This window comes from Nothobranchius furzeri, chromosome 1, assembly GCF_043380555.1.
Source record: "Nothobranchius furzeri strain GRZ-AD chromosome 1, NfurGRZ-RIMD1, whole genome shotgun sequence".
Taxonomy (NCBI): Eukaryota; Metazoa; Chordata; class Actinopteri; order Cyprinodontiformes; family Nothobranchiidae; genus Nothobranchius; species Nothobranchius furzeri.
The window spans coordinates 89,243,801-89,269,638 of record NC_091741.1 but is presented as its reverse complement, the minus strand read 5'-3'; the positions used below and the strand labels follow the sequence as shown (position 1 = coordinate 89,269,638).

The 25,838-nt window shown below is 39.2% G+C and overlaps 1 protein-coding gene across 4 annotated transcripts in view; it reads left to right on the top strand.

Annotated features, from left to right (window-relative positions):
- Positions 1-25,838, top strand: part of mid2 (midline 2) — a 296,983-nt gene that overhangs the window by 109,425 nt on the left and 161,720 nt on the right. For 2 of the 4 annotated variants that reach the window (XM_015946679.3, XM_015946671.3), the window contains exon 1: positions 21,702-21,870. The exons of 1 other annotated variant lie outside the window; for it this stretch is intronic. The gene's annotated coding sequence lies outside the window, so the exon portion shown is untranslated. Of the gene's footprint in view, positions 1-21,701; positions 21,871-21,931; positions 22,069-25,838 lie in introns of those variants that run through there. One more of the 4 variants, XM_054739120.2, reaches the window with a different exon arrangement.

Here is a 25,838-nt window from a genome sequence, read left to right as displayed (position 1 = left end):
AAGAGGTCAGATTGTAGGTGGAAAACTGACCATTCCTGGAGGCTACATCTTAGGCCTAGTCCACACGTAGCCGTTTTTTTTTAAACGAATATCCGCCCCTCCAAAAACTTGCATCCACACCACCTCGTTTAAAAAATAAACTCTGTCCACACGTACCCGGATAAATACGTTATTAAGGACATGCCAGACCTGTAGGTGGCAGTATTTCCCCCGTTCTTAACCTCGTCCTTCGTGTGTGGTCTTCCGCAAGGAGCAGTAATTCCGCTTGCAAAAACAAACAAGCAAAAAGCTCTTGGACAGTTGATAAAGCGAGCGCAGCTCTGAGGGCATCCATGCTGTCGGCTAGTGTAAACACAGGTCGCACACATGATGTCAGCATTTTTTGTCGCGGAAAGTGACGTTGCGGACCTTAAAACTCCGGTTTTGTCTGTCCACACGCAGACACCCAAAACGGAGAAAACACAGATCTTCACTTTTGCCAGAGTTTTTAAAAAGATCCGTTTTCGTGTGAAAAAAATCAGTTTTCGTGTGGATGACAGGCCAAAACGTAGAAAAATATCCACGTTTTGGCAGATCCCCGGCTACGTGTGGACAGGGCCTTAATCCGACCAAATGCAAAGAACATACGTTTAAAACATGTATTTACAATAGAATTAAAAATTCATTCTGTTTATGTATTTTTCTGCTTTAATATTGATGTTTTAAAGATGTATAAATGATAAACTTCCCTTTATGACAGCCCTTTAGAGGTTTTTTGGTGGAACTGTCTGTCGTTGCTGTCCAGATTCATTTGTTTCATTGTCTCTTAGTGGGATTTCTGAGATTTGTCTGTTTCTATGACAATCAATCAAAGCTCATATGTTCTCTGCTAAAAGTGAAACCAGCTTCCTATCACCATGTCTCACTTGAGTTTGTTCAAATTGAATTTCAAGGTTTTTTAGATTTTAAATCTAACTGGAATGCAGCACTGCACTCATTGTTTATCCAATCAGACATTCAGGAGCTCATGAGCAAATGACTAACAATTTTCTTAAAGAATAAATTCCATTTTTGTCAAACTCAAATAGTTTGCATCCTTAAAACAGTCATCCTTGCCAGGTTAACTTTGCAGTAGGTCTACGTAAATCTACCTGAAGACAAGCAAGATAATCCCCTGAAGGTCTGAGCTGAGAGATTTAGCCTCTGGATGCTGCAGGCACAGAATATGGTTAGGCGAGGAGGTGCAGGCAATAAAACAACTGACAGTTGGTCATTACGAAGATGCAGGTGGGCCAAATATCAATCATGCCCAGACCGGCATGGACTGTGACAGATGCCTGACATCTGCCTGATGAAGAGCTCTGCTTTTGCTCTCAGAGAGGAGGCAGAGGATGGCGTGGGGTCAAATCTGAGATCAGAGCACTGGACTTCTCAGGGTGAGTCTGGAGACAGTGAATCCAAATCAGTAAAAACATAGAAAATCACATGTTTGGTAAAATCCTTGCATAAAATATGCCTGTGTTGAACAGTTCTAGGTAGGAAGTAGATTTTATTGTCATTCTAAAAACTGGGCAGAACAAACAAGACAAATTCTGAGGTCAGTGTAACAAGAACTAAAACTGTAGAACCAGAAATGAATTTTAAAATGCTCCATTTCAGAGATCATTCATAAGTTTATTTTCTGATGAAGTGAGAATAAAATAAAATGAAAAAGACTTGCAGCCTGCGTTGTTAAGCTTTTGTTCGTGTGAATGATCTGATAGCACGCTGTCTTCTTCCTCAGTTATTTACTTCCTAATATGATGCTCCATCTACCTCTAGTGCCCTATATTTCTTCTCCCTCTACCTCCATCTTCCTCCTCTACCTCTCTTCTTTCATCTCTTGCTTTAATCGGGCATCTGATCACAGGCCCAGGAGGACTGAAGGGGGGGGGATAATGAGATTAGGCCCATACATGTTTACACATTCTCATTTACATTTAGCCCTTGCTGTCTTTCTGTCTGACCCATATTTCTCAACCACCCTCCTCCGTCTTTTTGCTTTCCATGTCTTCAGTCATCCTCTCAGTGGCCTGCCTTCTGTAATAGGATATGCATGCTTTTTCAGAACGTCATCAGCTCTGCACTCAAAACTAGTAACGCTAAAATCAAAACGATTATCATGTCAGCAAATCATGATTAAAATACTAATCAGTTTTAACATTCATTTACACTAGTCTTAAAACCAGCAGACTGCTTAGTTTTACCGAGAGAAGCTAACTTAAAACATAAAATGTGACTGAAAATACAATAACTTCTAGCGTTCACAATGAGGGAACCTTCCAGAGGGTTTAAATCACATAAGAAACGTAATGTGCTAAGCAGGGGGGCCCTATTGATCCTGTGTGACAGCGATAAGGGATGTCAGCTTCTTCCAAATGTTTATAATCCTGAACGGCATGTGCACTGTTCAGGAGATGAGAGATATACATTTTACATTCTACACCACAGCAGCCATATGAATCTGACTTCACAGTTGGTCTTTTAAAGGCCTGCTATCAAATGTTTACTGACACTAGTGACACATATCAAAGCACTGAATGTTGCAAGAAGCTTCAAAGTAAGAAGCTAGTAAATCTTTAGTAGTTGTAAATATAGCAGAAATCTAATTTGACCTAAAACATAACCTCGATTTACATATTTTAAAGCCTTTTTTATGATTCAAAATATTTATTACATGTGCCGTCCTGTAGTGCAAAAAATACACCAATATATGACTGAGACACACCCTTGCAATGGATTATTTATTTTTGCATTTAAAAGGAGAGAATTCAAAAGAGGATAAATGTAAAGATTTTTGGAAGTTTCTCTAAAATTTCTTTTTTAACAAACGCGGCTGTCCGGCACGGCATCCTTGGAACCGAACATCTTGATAAGATTTTAAATAATGGCTGTCCCAAAGTTCTGGCATATTGCAGGTCTTTGCTGAAACATTGTGTTCCTATAAACGTAATTCCTCTTTACTTTGCATTGTTTTGGAATATGTGAGTGGTTCAGCTAACTGAGTAGGTGATTTGCTGTGCTGCAGGAAAATCATACATTTTCACTTCTACGCGCAGACATGTGGACCTAAGTTACAACAACCTTTCTTTAGCAGTGAGTAGCAGTTTGTGTGGTCAATACTGTTTTTGTAACTTTTTGTGTAAAGGTTTTAAGAAATGCTGTGCAGATCATTGCTTCTTTACATATGGCCAAAAATAAATAATGAAAATAAAAAAAATAAAGAATTATTTAAATTGGGGGTGGGAATATAATGTGTTAATTGCGACTAATTAATGAGAAAAAAATAACGCTTTAAAAATTCACCTCTTTGAGCTTGAGCATCCCAAGATTGGGGGCCGTAAAAGTTTAGCATCACAGTTTATGTCCTATGTATCAATAAATATCTTCAGCTGCATCTCTACCAAGACTGCAGAGCCTGGGCTACAAGACCATATAAGCCTTTCCAAATACAACTAAAACTACAGTTAAATGAATCATGACAAATTGATCTTCATGAGGAAAAGACAGGAAGAAAAATGTGTTCTAGTTGTTAGAAAGCAGTCAGACACTACCTTTATCTGTATAAACTTTATTACAGCAGGAGGGACAAGCACACACATAGCATTCATCTTGGAACCATCAGCAGAACTTCCCCTGAACTATACACTACACCTCCATACATAGCAGCAGTGCTCTGCTGCTACCTAGTGTTCAGTTCAGTACACAACATTTACAGTGTTTCATGTCCATTTACACTTTGTCATTAACATATATACTGAAATTTTCACATATCAGCAAATCCCTCAATGGTTGCCTTTATAACAAGTCCAAAGTAATTAAATTGGCCTTGTGGTTACAGAAATTTACTCATTAAAATCTGGGTACATCATTTGTGTCTCACTAACATTATTTTTGTTTAATAAAAATTGCTTGGGGGATAATTGTCTTGAATTATTCAAATTTGATTAATCAAGATCAATTAATTACAGAACCTCTAATTATTTAGATTGATTTTGTTTATCAAGTCCCACCACTAATTTCAATGTGTCATGACATGTATTAAACCCAACACCCAGCAATCCCACCCTCCCCAATAAACCAATATTTGTGAAATCCATACCTGTATATCTTGTTTTTGTTTGTATTGTGAAATAATTTCGACGTACATGTTGAAGTTGCACTTGGACTTCTGGGAGCAAACCACTCAGCTCTCTGTGATGCAGTCTGGCACTAACATGACACTTTTATTCTAGCACTGTTAACTGGAAGTCAACTCAGTGAAAGAAAACCACTTGGCCATGTATATCTTGACAGCTGACAGCGAGCTTCATGAGTTAATCAGGGGTAAAAACAGATGTGACATCATGGAAACATCATAAACCTGGCTCCATATTTCTGTAAAATGTCTCAGAAGATGACATTGATGTGAAAGCTTGTCAGACAAAGTAACAGTGTTAACAGTAGAGGTTTATTCCAGAGAGGTTGGTAGGAAACACATTTAAATACATCGAGTGTGAAAAGTTTCAAAGAATAATTCTGGCATTCAAGATGTTTCAGATAAAAGACACACTGCAATCAGTCAATACATGTTAATGTGGATTGACTCAGTTTTTGTTGTAAGCTGTCTGCACAGTGGTGTAGTGGTTTGTGTGTCTCATCACAGCAGGAAGGTGTCTGGTTAGAATCTCAGCTGGAGCCATTCTGTCTGTTTGTCAGCAATTGTTTTCTCCAGTTTCCTCTGGTCAATCACCATCCATGTTAGATCGTTTGGAGATTTTTAATCTACTTTGTGTGTGTGTGTTTATTGGGGTTGTACTTATTGGGGATGTAAGAAAATATGTATACACCAATGTTGTGATATTTTGTGTTATGGCACTGAATTGAGAATTCACATGCAAACATTTTAGTTTTTATGTGGTTCAATTCAAACTCCAACTGTTTGGTGGCATCATTTTTTACCCATCTTCATTTTGACACAACAACAAAATGTCGTGATAACACTGGATGTGTCTTGGGCAGTGGCGGCTTATCCATAGGGGGTGCTGGATCCCCCTCCAATACAAAGAATAGGAGTGCCTTTGGGCACAGACGTTTGTAACCAAAACCAGGCGGAGTCTCGGCTCAGCTCATCTTCCCGGAACCAAAAGCTCTCCACAGTTCACCATTCTTTTTCTTTTTTTTAGCTTGCCATTCTTTATTTGTTTGAGAGCAGCTGAGTACATCTTGTGGATTTTTTTATTATAGAGAATCACAAAATTATTAAATGTAGCGTCAGAAACTTGGAAACACTCTCCAGCAGGTAAAAAAGGTCAACAATGGCCAGGAATCAGCACTATGTGACATTGGGACATTGGATTCCACGAACCAAGTAGATTTTTTACTATAACACGAATTAGTATGACCATAAACCACCAAAGGTAAAACTGACTGAATTTATGTTATTGATTTCATGAAATTACCTTTGTTTTGCTTTTCATTTTGCAGTCATTGGGTTCTATTGTTTAGATGAGCGTTTTCCCATTAAGGACTTGAGCAGTTTGCATATTTTGGTAAATATTAAGCACCGGTCTGGCAAAAAATAAGGATCTTTTATATAGTGCCTCTTAATATAAAACTATTGTGATTCACAAGAACAAAAAAAAAAAGATTAAAAAAAAGATTTTGAAAAAATGCACACCACCCAAAAAATTATTCACCAGCTGCCACTGGTCTTGGAAGCACGTTTTCCTTTTAAATTAGGTCTTGATAATTGCATATTTCTACTTTCAGTATCACAACATGTCGTATTGTCTCCCCTGGTTTGTGAAACATATCAAATGTTGTGAAACATGTTGTGAAACATATCAAATTCTTGCCAACACACACCCTTAGTATTTGTGGTCATTTATGTGACACCCTTGCGGTGGACTAATACCTTTTTAGGTGCACCGTGTTGAATTTCAGTGATCAAAAGGAGACAAAATGCATCGTTTCAGAAATGATCTTGGTGAAGGTTTAATGTTGTTTAAATCAGAGAATCCTGAACTGTGGAGACAACAATCTATTAAAACTTTTTTTTCTCTGCACCAACACTGTTGTAGTTACTGATTTCACTACACTATACGCTATACTACTCCCCATGTTAGTTGTCATTTGATGAGACTGTTTTGTTGACTCAACCACAAAATTCCAACCTAAAGCATCCTCACACAGCAATGACAGCATGACTAATTAAATGGAAAGGAAACAATTAAGGAACTAAAGCTTTTGTACAGAGTATACTGCTCAATTAGCAGAAGTTACAGGAGACATTTCACTACACCTTGTATAGGAACTTTACAAGTTAAATTTAGGGCTACAGTTGACAGATTGTGTTATTGAACATTGAGCAACATCTTATTGAAGCCTTTTGGTTAAACCTTACCGAGACCTGCAGCTTGGTCCTTACTCTGATTCTATCTGATATGATAAAACTGAAAATATGAGTTTTGTTCAGGAGGCTTTCCCCACAGGCGCCATGCTCAGATAGTGCCATTCTAGAACAAGAAAGTATGTCAGCATGGCCCTCAGGAAGAGGAGTAGCATGAGACATTACTACTCCTGTCCATCCACTCCCTAGTCCTTGATATTTTGACAAAAATCATACAATAGACCATAGACAGATTTGCAATACCTCATATTATTGTGTCAACTTGTTAAATAAGAACATTTGTTAGGGGACAGTAAATGCATGCTTACAGTTTTCTGTAAAACAATTTTTTATGTATACGGTGGGATTACAAATGTCAAATGTGATCATTTTTGACTTAAAACACAATTATGCCATTTAATTAAAGTAAATTTATGCACTGTGGAGAGTGTTGACTCATATTTTATTGTGCTATACATGACAAAAGTGACCGTTTAGATTATGGGGCCACAGCTACATCCGTCCAAATAACCTTGCGAAGGATGTGGTGGTTTGTTTTTCTCTGACAGCGATGGGAGCAGCAGTCGTCAGTCTTCAGAGGTTGCTGTGTGTGTCCATGAGCAGCCTCAGCTTGGCTCCAGGCTGTCTTGGTTTAGAGCCAAAGGGTGAAGAAGGCAATGGACTGTGATAAGAAAGTCTAGGCAGTTCTCTGCTGCGAAAACACACACACACACACACACACACACACACACACATACTGGCATGCAGCTGTTGCCCATCAGTAAGCATCGTATTATTTTCCTAGATTGTAGTCGGTGGGTCTTCAGTCTCTGTCAACTCACATCTAATCTTTCTATATCAACTGTAGACCTGGTCCCATCATCCCTGAGATGCAGATCTAATTCTGTCCTAATATGTTCCATGCTTCTGCCAAACATCAATCAGATAGCAACACTTCAGTGGGCAAGGTTCCAGTTTTAGCTGTACAAATGGCAACATTTAAAAATGAAAACATTAGCTGCAAATCTTAACTTGAGAATGTGTATTGAAGATCAGAGGTTTTTATAATGATTATTGAAAAGCAGTGGCATTGTTTTGTATCACATACATGCATATTTTCTGGATCACTGATAGTGACAGCAAAACTATCTGCAGCTTGACTCTGTTGATGAAAGATTTCATGTGTGAGGTAGTGAGACTAATGGAAATCGAATGATGCGATGGAACACCCGGCAGCTTGTTTTTATGCCCTCTGGGAGTTTATTGATCTGTTTATGTGTTCATCATTTAAACGAGGAATGCGAACAGCGCAGAGGACACCGGTTTAATCTGAACTTGAATTACTGGCCCGTTGTTGTATTGTTGGTAGACAACTGAAGTATTTATTAATAAATTAAAGAGAAATTGTTGCAAATGCTGAAAATGCTCACATATTTCATATCGAAATTAAACTATGAAGTTATAAGCTAATGCAAGTCAAACAGTTGTTGAGCAGTCTAACTGCAACAGAATGAATATAAGTTGAAAACGTGGTATTCCTGTTGAAGGGTTTCTATGGAGATAATGCCAAAAACACCAACATTAAGCTTTATAAGAAGTGTAAAGAGGATCAAAATCAAAAGAAATGTTAAAGCTGCTGAAAGTGGCTCATTGGGATCACCATAGTAGCCATTAGGTGCAGTTGGGTCACCATGGTTAAACTTGTGTATCTTACTCCCTAAAGACAAGCCTGCATAAAAAAGTGAGCCAAAGAAAGTTAGATTCACATCATCTGTCAATTTTATTGAGCACATTTTTCAGGAGATCATAACAAATAGACTGTAATTATGTTAAAACCATGAAAGTTGTTCAAATAACAGTTATCATTTAAAGTTACACTAGACAGGTTTCTGGTCCTCCTCTACTGGTTGAAAGTGGAATTACAATTGTCATAAACAACCCTGCAGTAGCTTGCTGTAGCTAGCGCAAATGAGCTAACACTTACACGAGACAACTCTTACTAAAAAGCCTAGAATTAAAAAGAGCCACACTGTTGGACAAAAATATTATCATTTACAAGTCCAGAAGCAATAAAGCCATGCCACCATCAGTCCGTGATTTCACAGCCTTCTTTAGTTTCCTTAAATTAGTGTAGGCCGCGCCTATGTCCACTTTGGTTTTAGCTTTATGCTTTACCTCTAAAGACATAATTCTCTAACTTTTACTTCTAGGATCCACCATGATGCCAACAAAAAAAAAAAACGTTTTTTTTCCTTGAGCTTTTTATTGATGGTTGGCAAACTGCAAATAAATAAATAAATAAATGAATGAATGAATGAATGAATGAATGAATGAATGAATGAATGAATGAATAAATAAATAAATAACTGTTTGCCAGAAAATAGCTAACAACCGTTTGGCAGGCAAAGAGCGCCCCCTAGGGAACCTACCTGCTCCACAAAACTGTTAAGTGCTGTTTCTGGTCAGCAGAGAGCTGCAGAGTGCTGTCCCACATAAAGTTGGTAAAGTTTCTACCTACAAAATCACTTAACCCCACGTTTAAAGGAATTGGTTAAAGTGGTAAAAACTGCATCATGTGGCTTTAAATCCCACATTTCTGTAATGTAATCAAACTTTGAGTTATGGTTCTATTATGAAGTCTGTCTGAGTTACAGAGTTTGAAATGATGTCCAGATTTTGTCTGCTGTTCAACTGAAATCCTGCCATCATCTATAACTCTAGTTTCTTGCAGTTCTTAGCAAGTTTTTTTGACCTCATACTAACAAATATTCTAGCACAGTGTTTCCCAACCCCGGTCCTCAAGGAACACTGTTCTGCATGAATGAGTGATTAACAGGCATCTGCAGCACTTGATGTAAATCAGGTGTGCCAAAACAGAGACGTGGAAAACATGCAGGTCAGTGTGTCCTGATGACCAGGGTTGGGAAACACTGTTCTAGCACGCTATTCCTGGATAAAATATCATGTTTTAGCATTTCATTTGCATGTTAATTAAAGCTGTAGAGCATTACTGTTAACAAAAATCTTAACAAAATTCAAAAATAACAGATATTCAGATGTTTCAATTTGATAGCACCCATGAAAATGGAAATGCTCATTTTGAGAGTCCTGCATTAAGCTAAAGGTTCTTATATTTGAACGGGCTTTAGTGTCCATGAGAGGTTTGTCTGATCACTTCATGCTGCAGCAGTACAGACAGACTGGTGCTTTACAAAAGGCCTCTGATGAGCTGTGGGACTGTGAGAGGAAAGAGGAAGAGAGGAGCTGATGCATTTCCTCTGGACACTCAGATTTAATGGTGCTGGTCGTTCGTCATTTTCCAGCTTGAATTCTCGAAGTCCATAAGTGCAGTTTTGTATGTGTGTGTCTTAAATTCACACAAGCACTTTGATGCATGTGCACACCCAAGCACTGTTCTGTTGATGGTAATCTGATCTGTGCTTTGCCCCGTGCCAGGGCCACCGTATCTCAATAGGGAGGCCAAGTCTCCAGTGGCCAGTGGGTTTACTGTCAGCTTCTTCAGCCTTTCCTCATTCTGTCATCAGCACCTTTGTCATTCATACAAATCCATCACTCTTTTGTAAATGCCACTGTTTGCTGAAAAAAACTGTCTTTATGTCATCAATGAGCTGCTTCTCTGCCGTTTCATTTTGCGGTTGTAGTGACGTCCCTAGCTTCTCGTCTACAATCGTCAAAGTTTAGACAGAAGGATTCTGATTCGTCCTTGAGCTGGTGTGTGTGTCACTGAGAGACGGTCAAGGTTTAAGCTGTGGATGTGTGTGTCTGTGTCCAGGTGAAAATGAGTCATGCAGTCTAATGATTTAAAAGGTTAAAAAAAAAGTTGCAATTGCTGTCCATTGTGGCTCAAGCAGTTCACTGTAACTTTGTGTTTAAAAGTCAGTCGAGGTGCACTGACAGATGAGCCTGCTGTATGCAAATGACAAAAGCAAGCTCAACACCGAATCTAAAAAACAAAATAACGACTTTTCTAGGTGTTGGCCTCATTACCCCATAAACGTCCCATCAATATAGCGTCTTCATCTTATTAATAGAATTGTTAGACTGTAATCTCTTTGCTGTCAGCTGTATGTTTGCAGATATGGTTTCTGTAATCACACGAGAGAAACAGCATAATTATGAGTCTCAGTGGATCAGAAGTGGAAAATAAAAAGAAACTGTCTTCAAACAAAATTTAAATAGCAATCCTATGACCAATCACTGTAGCGAAGAAAAGAACAGTTTCACACACACACACACGCATGCACTCACGCACACAAACACACACGCATGCACGATGAGTAAACATACATAACTGCTTGCCAACACACAAAATGCTGAGTTCATTTAGAGTGCTGGATGCTGAAAGCTGCCTGTGCAGCAGCTTAGAAATTTCTGTTGTCCATGTGGTCAGAGAGAGGAGACATACTGGTGGGTGCCTTGGGCTGAATCCAGGCTTAATCTGCCTGCTCGCTCAATCAGCCAGGCATTCTGTCAGGCTCAAAGGGTAAAAGACCCATTAAACCCAAAATACCTCGACAGAGAATTAGACTGATATCAAATTGTGACTGTTACACATGAAGAAGTGTTAGTTTTATAAATTTACCTCTACACATGCAGAGGGTTTGAAGGTGAGGTTCACTGTGAAAAGTATAATACTTGTTTTAAATGTGATGCATACTGAGTTTCACATGCAGGCTGGATGTTAAAACAGTTTCCTACCCCTTTTTTCTGCATTAGCCACCAAAAGACCAGAGGTCAAAAAAGCCACATAGATCTATGTCACACTGTACATTAGCATTCACAGACTCAGCCAGCTTACATTGTTTGTGAAAACACATCATAAAACTATTTGGCAGCTGAACATACTGCCTGATGTGCTTCTTCTCTTAACGTCCCACAAGAGAAGAAAATAATCTTAAAACCACAAACTGCAGACTGTTGACAACTTGCACAAAGTCCAAGACCGGTACATTTTTTTTCAATGACCCATCAGGGATGGTCTCTGATCTCTGCAGCTGCATTCATTTTGACTTGGGCACTGACATCTTTAATGGTGGTGCAGTACAAATGCAAGGTAAGACAATTTCTTATTATTGTAACGTTTATGCCGCATTAAAGCACCAGACAGAATGACATGATAATTACATGATGATCCATAATCATTTTCTGATCATTCTTTATTCGATTCTGTTGCTTTATAATATTTTTTTAGAAGAGTGACTGTTCTAAACGTCATAGTAAAAAATGTTGTTTTTTTTTTGCAGAAAAAAACATTGATGGGACTTTTTTCTAATTATTTCAACAGATTTTTGTCACAATAAAATACTTATAATATGTAAAGGTCAGAGATCACTTCAAAATCCACTGTTAAATACATACAAATCTGCAGCACTCAAGGACATTGCCCTACGTGACTGAAAAATGAACGGCGTGAGACACTCCTGCGTCTGCCATTTTGGCAGGAGTGGCTCAAATGTATTCGCGAACATCAGTCTTATATCGCAACCGTGGAAGAGTATTTTGACTTTTACAGCCAGGAGAGGCCAGAGTGTGTCTCGGCTAGTATCAAATGAACCAAAGGATGACCTTTCATTAATCTATCAGAATATAATTATTGGGTGCACATCTACCACTGATTAAATATTGGAGTCATTCAAATCCAAGATGGCTATAACAGCTCATCAACTTTATCAAAGTTGGCTGTGACTCAGTTTTACGATGTTAAACTAAAATGTGTTGCTGTTTTAGCCGAGGCTCATTCACAACACATACACTGAGTGAGAACTCTCTTTCAGAATGACCTGTGATCATGTTGTTTTGAACATTTGATCAAATAACTAAAAGGCCATCATTTCTCAACATGTGATAATCTTGAACTAAAAGTCTAACACATTTTTTCAAGGAAGCTTAGGTCTTTTAAAGAATAGTGTAGATTGTTTGTGGTGTGTTTCAACAAAAGGGTCAGGAGCAATTATCGTCTTACCTGCTGTAGAAAGTTCTTTGGGAGAATATAAGATGACTTCTGACTGATCTACTCAAGGCTAGGCAAGAAACCACCTTAAAACAACTCTAATTCCCAACATTTCTGAGCAGCTGCACCATCTGTGTTTATAACATGGTTACACTCACATAAACTTCAAATCACAAAGTATTTTTTTATGTATTCTGTGGCAATTTGCAGTAGAAAAGAGTGGCACAGGTAGTCACTGTAACTGTCTGAATTTCTGTTAATATGGGTATAACATACTCTAGCATTTTCCTACATTTTAAACTGGAATTGTTTTGTAACTGGCCACATGCAAATATGGCCACCTGTTGGTTTCTCTTCTCAATTAGCAGTGTTGGGCAAGTTACTTCAAAACTGTAATTCATTATTTATTACTTGTTACCCTTATTTTAAAGTAATTCATTACATTACAATATTACTGATTTTATAATGTAAGGCATTACACTACTTTTGCATTACTTTAAGTTACTTTCACCAAAACAACTTCAATATGAATTAGGTCATGTGACGCTCAGTGAGCTCATGACATATATGTGGAAAGTGATGTGGTGTCTGAGCTAGGATTGCTGTTAAAAACAGTCAGATATAATAACAGTGCTTTAAAATGATTGGTTATTAAATAAAAGCAACAACAATCTGTACTCTCAGCACGCCGCCATCTTATATTAACTGAGCAGGGAGTGAGGTGGTGGGGGCTCCAAGCCTATATTTGCCTTGGTCCCCGAATGCCTTGATACGGCCCTGGATGTGGGACTGACTTCTGGGGTGATCTGATTCTATCACATGTATAAATATGAAATGCTTATATATTATTGCTTTTCACTGGTAAAAATGTGTATTGGGGATAAATCTACCTACTTTTTTTCTTGTCAAGCACTTTGTTTTGTTTTCTTGATTTTATTTGAATAATTGCCGGCCCTTTCTCTCTCCAACCTTCCTGCATGCTGCATGTTTTCTCCGTCTTCCAGAAAAACTGTAAACTAGATTTCCTACTTTCTAAATAATAAGCCAAAGGGATCTACCGAACGCAAACAAATAAATAAATAAATGCCCACAGTTGAAATCACCCGGGCACAGATTATGAACTCAGCTGAAAAGTACATGAAGTACCAGAGAATATGGGCTGATATAAATGATCACAAACGAATTACTTTGTTTTGGTGGAGCGGTTTTGTGAATATAACCGCAGCCGCACGCAGGACGCAGCTGGAGTATTTGAGCTGTTACCGCTGTGTCCTCTCTGCTCATAGAATGCCCGCAAAGCTGAGTCCATAAATGACGTCATATATGTGGATACTGGATCTTTTTTCAGGCTTCCCGCAATTAGAGTTTTTAGGAAACCCACATCTTGATTCTGGGTTTAAAAATGCGTTGTAATTACCGCGTTACTGACAATTGTACCGAGTAAGTATTACCATTTCCTTTCCCTGTAATGCCTTACATTACCACATTACAGCAAAAAGCAATGCATTACAGTAATTAATTACTTTTGTACCACGTTACTCCCAACACTGTCAATCAGCTCATCTGTGTTTCTCCAAACTCAGGCTGCTCAAAGTGCTTTAACAACAGATGGTTTTTTTTGGGCTTTCCACAAAACCTCTGTTCAAAAGATTGAACAATAGCATACACATTGTATTCATGGTCATCATTATTAGGCTGCTATTCAAATCATGCATTTATTTCACTTCTTAAAGTTGAAAGTTTTGGTCAGTTTCACTGTTAGCAGACTGAACATGATGTCATCTATGTTCAGATTAGACTGAAAAACTATTAAACCTGTTTGTCTGGTTTAAAAAAAACCTCTATCTAGCTTTATGACAATAGAGACAAGAAAACAGAAATTACCTGATGCAGGGAGTGGATGATGAGCTCAACAGAATGATAGAGCACTGGACATGTGGCACAAGTGGTGGCTGAAGGCAAGAAAAAAACCATTTATTGATTGGAGGAACACAGAAAGATGGGTAATTACTGATGAGGAATAAGCCTTAAGTGGTCCCAGACACTGTCTGGGATCCTTCTGTTGACACTTGGAAAACACACCTGTGTGTTAAGCCACGCCTTGTCTGGCACTTTACCTGTAACAACCTCTACTGAGCTAGGTGTGGAGATCTGACTGGAACCTCTGTCCTACTCAGCTAATAGTAATGATGTGTCAAAAGAGACTAATCAAAGGAGATATGTTCAGACAAAGCACTGATATTTCACATAAATTACTTTTTAGTGGGTTTTTTTCTTGCCACAAACAAATTAGATTTGATTAGAAATGTCCTCCTTGAAGGCACAAGCGTTTTGTTCGATTTTTGCCCATGTTGTAATCTCACTGATGATTTAGTGCACATTTGTCAGACACAAGGCCCGCGGGCCAGATGCGGCCCACCACATCATTTTGTGTGGCCCACGAGAGATTCGAGTGTCTTAAAATAAGTCTGTGCCGCTTCAAAGTGCACATTGACTATAAACTACTTTTCCCATAATGCATGGCGATTGTGTTCCCAGTGCAGTGATTCGCCACTAGGTTGCAGTGTATCGCAGGTCTGGCTGGAACAGGTGAGCATCACAGGAAATCAGAGTGGAGAAAACTGGGATTGAATTATTTTGGTTTATTAACCTTTTCTGCCCCAAAGCATGAGAGTTAATAGGTGAGATATTCTATTTTCATTTAAGAGAATTACTATTTTTTATTTATGTTGTTGGCCTTTGAAAATAAATTAAACCTACTTTATAACAGGACAGATTACAGATAGAAGAGTAGAAATAGAAATAAAATTGAAAATCCTGTAATTGTCCCTCAGTAGGGAAAACTTGGTGTCACAGCAGCAATAACATTCATTACAGGAGCAACAAAGAAGAGTAAAAAATAAAGAATAAACAAGAAAACATAAAATAGAAACACTTAAAAGATTCAAAAGATAAAAAATAAGAAGAAATGCTGAATATATACAGATTTTTAGGAATACATATTAAAACATACTGAGACATACGTAACGAATACCACTGATGTGTGCTTTATTTAAAATCGACTTGCTTGTGTGTAATTTGGTTATTCCACCTTCAGTGTTACTGCAAAAATAAGTTTGTTTCCAAATGAAAAGATTCATGATGCAATTTGCTGGGTTCCTTATATAGGAAACATTATTTCTGATTGGCTTAATGAACTGACCTGAATTGGAATTTTTATTATGTGAAGTGCCTTGAGACGACTCTTGTCGTGATTTGGCGCTATATAAATAAACTTGAAACTTGAAACTTGAACCGTTCCTATCTGTAGATAAAGGAAAATGTACACATTTGCCGTCAGTTTTTAAAAAATACAGAGTTTGGCCCACGACTTCGTCCCAGTTTTTCATTTTGGCCCAGTGTGAATTTGAGTTCGACACCCGTGATTTAGTGTTTGTCCTCGTTATTTTCACACAGTAGCCTCAGCGAATGTGACCGCAGTGCAAGGAGCGGTGCACGAGGGGAGCAAATAATAAGCTGATAGGTCATACAGGTGCAGGTCATGGCAGGGAAACAACAAACTGGAGCAGTCTGGTGGAAAACTCTGCAAAGCCTTTTAACCTCTGCATTGTTCCCAATTAAATAGACACAGGCAGCAGATCAAGCACGCACACACACACACACACACACACACACACACACACACTTGCATTTGCCACTCGCCTCACCCTTCATAATAATAATGTTATAATTATTACCTTTTTTATGATCAGAGAATTTCATGCAGGCTGAACATGAAAAACAGTCTCCTACACCTATCTCCTGCATTAGCTTCTGATAGGAAATAGACCAGAAAAACAGTTCAGAAAAGCCTGACAGGTCTACATCACACTGTAACGTTCATGGACTCACCCATCTTGACTCACAACAGGGAAGGTTGTTAACGTCCAGGAAACAGCAGAGAACGTCTCAACTAGGAACCGTTAGCATTAGCAACTCAACAACACAGCAGAACTCCTTCAGGCTTGTGTTATTTGTGGAGATAAAACATCAACATAGAGCAAACAGAGTCAGTGGTAGAGTCATGTTGCTGTTGTCTAATCAAAGACAAGATTTCCAAATATCAGGAAATAAGACTCCAAATCCTGCTGTCAGAAGCTACTTTCTCCTCTGGCTCAATTCTAGTTCCTCAAACACGTGCACCAGAGCTTTTTTTCTCCCAGAGTATGATTTACCAAGGCATTTATTCCTTTTTTTAGGCTTTTAATTTGTTTTTCAGGCATTTATTCCAACTAGAGACCACTGCAAATGTATTAAAAATGAGTAAAGTTGACCTTTAAAGCAATAGATAAAATATCAAACATCATTAGAATGTTATTTTTTATTTAATTCTTTTTTGCGTTTCAACAAATCTTTCAAAGGAACAGCATTTTTAGACTTTTAGACATTTATTTGACAAACATTATTTTTCCCTTTCAAACTGCCAGTGAATGAAGAGAAACACTAGAAATCGATGTGGCTTACAGGATGTGCAGGTATCAACATCCACAAGAAAACAGCTTTTGCCCAGCTGTCTAGAGATCACTGGGCTAGAAGTCAACCTGATACAGGTTTTTTTTTCTGTGGCCAGTGCCTCTTTTTAAAAGCCAGGACAATAGAAGACATGCATTGGTTTTTTTCTACGACTCAAAGATGTCAAATAACTGCATAACTTAGGACTGCTATAATAAATTAGGAAAACAAATTAGCTTGAAAAATGTTTTCATGCTAACAACATTCTAACATACTATAGCTATAAATATATGGTGCAGATAAAAAAGAATAAAGTGTTTTTTTACATTTGTCTAAAAACCTCTGCCAATAAAATATTTTGGATCATTCACTTTTTGGTCTCGCCGATCTGCCGCACCTCCCTGGGTCCTTCACTCTTGACGCACTCCTGTAATTAGAAACAGAACACCACTGGTGTGAGAAGTTCTCCATTCATTAATATCAGGGAAGGAGAAACTGCTACTTCAACTTTAGGACAATACCAGAGTCCCAAAAAGGAAACCACCATTTGAAGTCACGGACAACAAAAGACTTTTGGACCAAGAGAACGGTTACTAGTGTTGAGCGCTCTCTGGTTTTGTTCGAGCTCGCAGGTTTCCAGTTCCAGCAGAAGCGTCTCAGAGAAGATACCTGAGAGGAGGGGTGAGTGTTCCGTGACTGTGTGTTCAAAACCAAACTTGTTCTGCAGATTCGTTAACGCAGCTTTACAAACACCTAAGAGAATGGACACTTAAAAAATAAACACACATTTATTGACCTTCACATTTGCTTAAGATCTAAAACCATTTTAACCCTTTCATTGACAGGTCAGTCACTTGGTAGAACATATTTTTGTCCCTATATTGTAATAATATCTAGAATTTCTGTAGCAGTAGTGAAAGATTTTGTGCTGCAGATCGGTCTAGCCATGCTTCATTGTGACCTCAACAGGTCTACCATTGGCTAGGCTAAGTTTAGGCAGGGCCAATCAAAACACTCTATGGTTGTGGAATTTGGCAGGCGTGGCATTGTTAAGGCTCAGGTTTTAATGACAGCAAAACTGCATTGGATCAAAACAACGAAGATGGCTGCAGCTCAGCTTCTTCTTCCTCGTCAACAATGTAAGGCGTACTTCTCCATTGATTGTTTTCCGTATCAATGAATATGTCACATTGTTTGTTATTCTAATTGGTCAAAGCATTGTCCTGTTGTGTGTGGCAACAGTTTGAAAGAAATCCATAGAGTCCGCCCTCGACCGAGCTCTGTCTATGGGTCATGGCCAGACTTTATATTTGCATATATATGAAGGCTTACCAGGCTAGTGATAATGTATATACTGAACCCAAAAGAGGATAATAGGAAAGAAAAACATTCTCAAAAAATGAGCACTTTTTCTGCCCGTGACCCTAATGAGGATGGAGCGACTAAGATGGATGGATGGATGAGGACTTGTGAATACCAGAACAGTTTAAAATCCTTTCATTTGTTTGTAAAATTTTGCATGAACGTGCTCCCTCTTATTTGTCAGACTCACTGCACCAGTATACACCAACCCGTGCCCTCTGGTCAGCTGAACGATGTCTGCTGGTTGTTCCATGGGCAAAAAAGAGATTTAGAGGAGACTGAGCATTTTTGGTCTTGGCTGCAAGAATGACACACTGGCTACGAGACAAGCTCCTTCTCTGAAACTAAATTGAAAACTCATGTTTACTCCTTATCTTTATTAAAGCATATAGATAATAGATGCTCTTTTTGTTAACCCCCCACCCCCCACCCCACCCAATGCTTTTATTGTGTCTTCTCTGCTGTATTTCTTTGTTATTCTCTTTTATCTTTCATGGGTCTATGGTTTGACATTTATGTTTAAGTTACAGCAAAATCTACAGCACTTTGGTCAGCCTTTTGGTTGTTGGAAAGTGTGATAGAAATAAAGTTTGATGATGACGATGATAATGATGATCATAACCTGAGGGGTGCAAGTTTGTGCCCCACTTGGTGTGCCAAAGTCATGTCCTTGGGATGACACTTCACCCTCCTTGCATAGTCAGAGGGACTGATGGCACCTGTCTACGGCAGCCTCTCTTCTGTCAGCTGTGGCAATGACTCCTGTTGTAAAGCACCATGGAGTGGTGGTGGTGGGGGGGGGGGGGTTGGACTTTATGGTGCTATACAAATACAGGCCTATCTACCTTATTTTTTACCACGATGATGATGATAAATATGAACATTGAACATTAACACCACACATTATTATTAACTTTTGATACAGTTAATCATAAAATATTTCTTGAAAAGGTAGAGAGGTATGGGATTAGGGGTGTAGTGTTGAGCTGGTTGACAAGCTATCTACAACAGAGGAAACAGTTTGTGAAATTTGGAGAATGTTCATCTTCATGGTTGGACATTGTTTGTGGAGTACCACAGGGGTCTGTGTTGGGTCCAAAATTATTTTTATTATTTATTAATGATTTGAGTAATGTAACAAATACACTTACATTTGTTTTGTTTGCCGATGATACCACTATTTTCTGTGAAGGAGATAATATTAGCGAGTTAGAAAGGATGGTCCAAATTGAAATGTGCGTCATTAAGGAGTGGTTTATTGAAAATAGGCTTACATTAAATATAGCAAAAACAAAATGTATGTTGTTTGGTATGGCTAATAAAACTGAGGTTAAGCTACAAGTAGATGGATGTCAAATTGAGCAAGTAACAGAACATAAGTTCCTTGGAATAGTAATTGATAATAAATTACATTGGAAACCACAAATTAAACATGTATATAATAAGGTCGCGAGAAGCATCTACATTATGAATAAAGCTCGGCAGTACTTGGATTATAAATCACTCCATGTCCTTTATTATTCATTGATTTATCCCTATCTTATTTACTGCGTAGAGGTATGGGGTAACACTTATAAAACATCTATTGTACCCTTGTCTATCATACAGAAAAGAGCCCTGAGAGTCGTTCACAATGTTAGATTTAGAGAACACACTAATCCGTTATTTATATATTCTAAAATACTAAAATTTAAAGATTTACTTCAACTATATACAGCGAAGTTCATGTTTAAAGTGCATAGGAAATTATTACCAAACAAATTATTAATGCTATTTATAAAACCAGATAACCTATATAATTCAGATACAAACTTAATTTTAGGCATACATATTTTAGAACAACATTGAAGTCATTTGGTATTTCTGTTATGGGTGTAAGAGTTTGGAATAAGATAAGTGAGGATCTAAAGCAAAGTTCCTCATTGCATAAGTTTAAAAAGGAGTATAAAAAATTATACTAATTAAATACATGGAAGAGAAGGAAAAGTTGTAAGGGTGTTGCATTTGATTGTAATTGTCTATTGTTGGTGAAATGGGAGCTGTGAACATGGGGGGGTGAAACATAAGAAAATGTAAATTTTGTTTGTGTGATTGAGGATAAAACATGTTATAGGAACATGGCAATGACACTCAGTGTTGGGAAAATATATATATATGTTTTTGCTTGATCTTTCTTGAAATTTGATTTGGGGGGGGGGGGGGGGGGATTATATAAGCTACCAGAGCTTCGTTCCCTTCCCATTGACCATGTTCTACATGTGTGTGTGTGTGTGTGTGTGTGTGTGTGTGTGTGTGTGTGTGTGTGTGTGTGTGTGTGTGTGTGTGTGTGTGTGTGTGTATATGTATATATATATATATATATATATATATATATATATATATATATATATATATATATATATGTGTGTGTGTGTGTGTGTGTGTGTGTGTGTGTGTGGGTTTCTTTTTGGATACTTTTTGAATGCTTTGGGTTGTCTATTGATTTGCATGTTCAATAAAGAAAGAAAGAACTTAATCTGATAATAATAATAATAATAATAATAATAATAATAATAATAATTATTATTATTATTATTATTGGCGTTGTTAGATTAGTTTGACCTTGAAATATAATCAACTCTTATGGTAAAAATCAGTTTTCAATCAATTTTCTTTTCATAGTTTTGACATTCAACAAAAGAAAAAAATACATGGATAAAAAATAGATAAAATGTTTTTGAATGAAACTAAATAGCTGCAGCCTTTTCCATTTAATATCACACACAATAGTTGATTATTTCAAAGTTGCCAAATAGCCTTTAATTGGACCAATCAGTAAATCGCTGATTCAGTCACATACACAGATTTGCTTGAGCCACACACACAGAATGTAATCTAATTAATTCAGAGTGGTGTTACTACTATTTAAACCACTTTTGCTGAAGTTTAAATCCATGCATATTTTAATTGCTGCCTTTGGGCCTGTTGTGCTGTGGAGCAACGCTGCACCGTCTCTTGTTTTACTTATTGATAAAATGGAACAGTCTAGGCTATTTAACTACTGATCTGCTTTTATTGCCTAGAGTTGCATCATTTTCCAGCACAAGAAACTAAAAATAGATTCCTGGCTACGAGTCGTTCCTCTTCCTAACTGGCTGCCTGTCATGAAGGTGAATTAACCACATGAGACCTAATTGTCCGACACCTGGATCCCAACAGTCCCCCTACCCACCTCCACCCTAACTGTTGAGGTGTGTGTGACCTGTACTCATGGGCTGGTCTGCTCACGTCACTGAAGCTTCCATCTGCTTGCCTGTGCACTTTGTATTGTATGGGTGGAGGAGGAGCCGCTTTTTCCTGTGATTGTCTCTCTCTCTCTCTCTCTCTCTCTCTCTCGCTTAGCCAAAGTTGAACATTGTGCTTTGCCTGGGAGCTGTCGCCAGTGGTGCGGTGCAGCTCTCTGCGCTCTGACTGAACTGAGCTGGCGTTTATTGCGCGGAGCCTTGTGGAGCAAACGCGAAGGGAAAAAGGATCTCCTCTCCACTAGGAACCTTCCCCGTTCTTTTTTTAATCCTCCTGTGTGTGTGTGTGTTTTTTTTTTTATTTTATTTTTTCACCGAATTGACTCCTGGATACTTTCAAGATGTCAGGGGAAAAGCGCATCGGGCATTTAAAGCTGGTAGGTGTCTGAAACCCCTCCCTTACGCGCTCAGAGGTGTCTGGGTCTTGGTGTGAAGTGCGGCTCAGCTGGGTTGTGACTGCGCTCGCGCTCAGGATAACACAAGAGTTGGTGATTCCATTTTCCACCATCAGCTTGGAATTTCTTTACGCGTGTTGTGGTGTGGACCCGAATCTGGCGCACATGAAAATGTCAGAGGTAGGCTGCTGAAGCATAGACACTTGTGTTTATAGATAGAGAGGTTATATTTTCAGCTAAATGTGCAACAGATTTGTGCAGACACGCTCATTTTGGTTAAAAGTGTGTTAAATAAGTCCCAGGTGTCACTCCAGAGTAAGGTGATACTACTGGCGTCATGTTTGGTTTTCCATGTGCATATCGGATCACAAGTGTCGTGCCAGGAATGTTGGAAGTATTTGAAAAACGCATGAAAGGATTCCGGCTAGTTTCTTGGAGACCTTAAATCTCTGTGAAATCCATCCCTGTCCTGTCCTACTCAACGAGCATCAAGTCATTGAAGAAAAGGGCATCTGAAAGAATAATCAAGCTTCAGATGCAGTAATTTATTGTCGCTGATTCAGATTGAGTTTTTAAGGTTCTGCTAAAATGTTTTGACATCTTCATAAAAGGTTTTCTTCCTGATATCTGACTGAGAGAAAGAACCAAACCCACAGCTCTGTTTCTAAGCAGCAGCAGTGCATTGAGCCCCATGAATGAACCCCCTGTCAAATAGATGAGGAAATGCACTAAGTTGTCATTGAGGTGTTTGGGTGTCACACATAACTCATGTGTCTCCTGAGCTGAATGCCAAACACTGAACTGGGCTGAGTTCGGCTGATCCTGCTGAGCTCAACCGGCAGTGTTAGGACGCCTGACTGTTGTTTGGCGGCTGTGAATGCCTCTGTCTGCTGGGTAGCATTAACCATTGTTGTTACTGGATACGTTTGGGACTTTTGATTGGCTGCCACTAATCAAAGGCTCTCTGCTGAACATCAAATCCTGACTCCAGATGCCTTTTTCTCCTATCCCAGCTGTTTTAGCAAAGGCAAGTCACATAAAGGTGGACCAAAAACCTACTTGGCCCTTTGGGTGTCATCTCCCTGCTATTTGTATTTTCAGCTGTTTACTAAATCCTGGGTGACTGTTGGTGACTAGTTTAAGACCCACATTTGTAAAAGAAAAACAAAAAAAAAACTGCAACACTGTTACTAACTGACTAACTAACTAAAACTTTATTTACATAGCGCCTTCACATGGCCCAAGGACCAAACAAGGCGCTGCACAGCAGAAATAAGCATTAAAAAATAAATAAATAACATAAAAAATAAAAACATATAAACCATTTAAAACCAGCAAAAACATGCAGATAAAATCTAGGTGGGGCAGCAAAAAGTGCCAAGCCAACAGTTAACGGGACTCTTCCTGAATAAAAGCTAAAGAATAAAAGTGAGTTTTCAGCTGGCTCTTGAACTTGCCGAGTGTGCTGGCCTGTTTAACCCATGCAGGTAGCTCATTCCAGAGCCTTGGCCCCAGCACCGAGAAAGCACAACCCCCTCGGGATTGTGGTCTGTGTTTCGGAACTGACCGAAGGTTCCTTCCGGGAACATAAGGCTGAATCAGGTCTGCCAGATAACGTGGAGCCAATTTAAACATTTAAAAACAAACACCAGAACTTTAAATGAAATTCTAAAAGAGACTGGAAGCCAGTGTAGGGATGCCAAGACGGGCGTGATGTGTTCAGGTCTCCTGGTACCAGTCAGTAACCTGGCTGCTGCATTTTGGACCTTCTGCAGTTTCACTATGGAGGCCTGCTTGATGCCTGCATAAAGCGAGTTACAGTAGTCCAGTCTGGTGGTAATGAAGGCGTGGATGACAGTTTCCAGATGTTTACGAGATAGCAGCGGCTTAATCTTAGCTATTCTCCTGAGATGGAAATAGCAGGATCTGATTGTTCCATTGACCTGGCTGTCCAGTGTGAGCTCTACATCCAACTTCACCCCCAGGTTGGTGACCACAGCCTTCTCAAAAGGCGCTAATGAAGGAGAGGCAATCCCTTGGGCACATCCATGTTTGTATTTTGGGCAGAACAGGATAGTCTCAGTTTAATTCTGGTTGAAAAACAATAAATCTTGAGCCATCCATAACTTGACATCCTCCAAGCAGTCCAAGAGTGGTTTAAAAGAACTTGAGTTATTGCATGATACAGGTAAATAGATTTGACAGTCATCTGCTTACAGGTGAAAATTGATGTTGTGCCGATGAAACAAGTCACCCTGCGGCAGCAGATAGAGGGAAAAGAGGAGAGGTGCCAGGACTGATCCCTGAGGCACTCCACATTGCAAATCAGCAGTATGAGATGAACAGTCCCCCAGTCTTACACAAAAATTCCTTCCTGACAGGAAATATTTTATCCACTGGAGTGCTAAGCCTGATATTCCCACCCAGTGCTCCAGTCGACCAATCAGGATATTGTGGTCTGTGGTGTCAAATGCCGCAGTCAAGTCCAAGAGCAACAAAACTGGGGCAGCAGTAGCTCAGGTGGTGGAGCGGGTTGCCTCATGATCAGAGGGTCTTGGGTTCGATTCCAGCACCCACCAGGGGTATCCTGCTGTTGTGTCCTTGGGCAAGACACTTCACCCAACTTGCCTGTGTTAGTGGTGGTCAGAGGGGCCGACGGCGCCAAATGGCAGCCTCGCCTCTGTCAGACCTCCTCAGGGCGGCTGTGGCTACAAGTAGCTTACCATCACTAGCAATGTGTGAATGTGAGAGTGTGTGAAAGCATCTTTGGGTGTCTAGAAAAGCACTATATAAGTTCAATGCATTATTATTATTATTATTATTAAAACCACAGCCTCCCCAGAATCGTTTGCCATCATGATATCATTCAAAACCATCAATAGGGCTGATTCTGTACTATGGAGAGACTTAAACCCAGACTGAAAAATCTCTAGCATCTCATTTTCCCGTAGAAAGGATATCATTTGGGCATACACAAGTTTTTCTAAGACCTTAGCTAAGAACGGCAGTGTGGAAGCAGGCCTATAGTTAGATAAAATCGCTGAATCTAGGCCAGCTTTCTTCAGAAGAGGGCGCACTACTGCATGTTTAAAAGAGCTGGGAACATCACCCGATAGTAGAATGCTATTTATCATTTCTAGAACATAAGGAGACACAACTGGAAAAACTTCTTTTAGAAGTTTAGCAGGGATTGCGTCCAATACAGAACCAGATGGTTTCAGACTATTGACCACCTTCTCCAACTCTATGGGAGATGTTGGATAAAAGCTCTCCAGGGTCCCTGGGGTAGGACCCCGCAGAGGAGGATGGTAATTTGAGGGTGTGATCGAAGCCTCCGTCCTCCCCACTTTGTCCACAAAGAAGTTGAGGAAATTATTGCAGGATTCTGTAGTGTACTCAATAGCCAGTGGTTCATTTGCATTTAAAATAGAATCCAAAGTGCTAAAAAGAACCCGAGGATTCTGTGAGTTGGAGGAAATAATGTCAGCAAAGAACTTAATTCTCGCCTCTTTCACCGCTTTCTGGTAGGCTACCCAGCTATCTCTCAGTAGGTCAAGGGAGATCTGAAGCCCATCCCGCTTCCACCTACGCTCTGCCTTCCTACATTTCCTTTTTAAGTCCTGTGTGGTCATATTTAGCCATGGCTCCTTTTTACATTTATGTTTCTTAGCCTGCACAGGCGCTACAATATCTAAGACCTTCGAGCATGTCGCGTTAAAATGTGCAGTAAGCTCCTCAGTGTTACTAGGCCCAGCAGATGGCCCCTGCCCCACCAACCCAAACACTGAACAAAACTCAGTGGCCTTAGAGGACTTTAACACCCGGCAGAGTTTCACAGGAGGACACTGCATCACAGGCTGACAGGGGAAAGGCACATTAAATAAAACAGGTCTATGGTCTGAGAAAAAGGCCTCCCCAACATGCAGATTGGAAGCAGATACCCCAAAAGA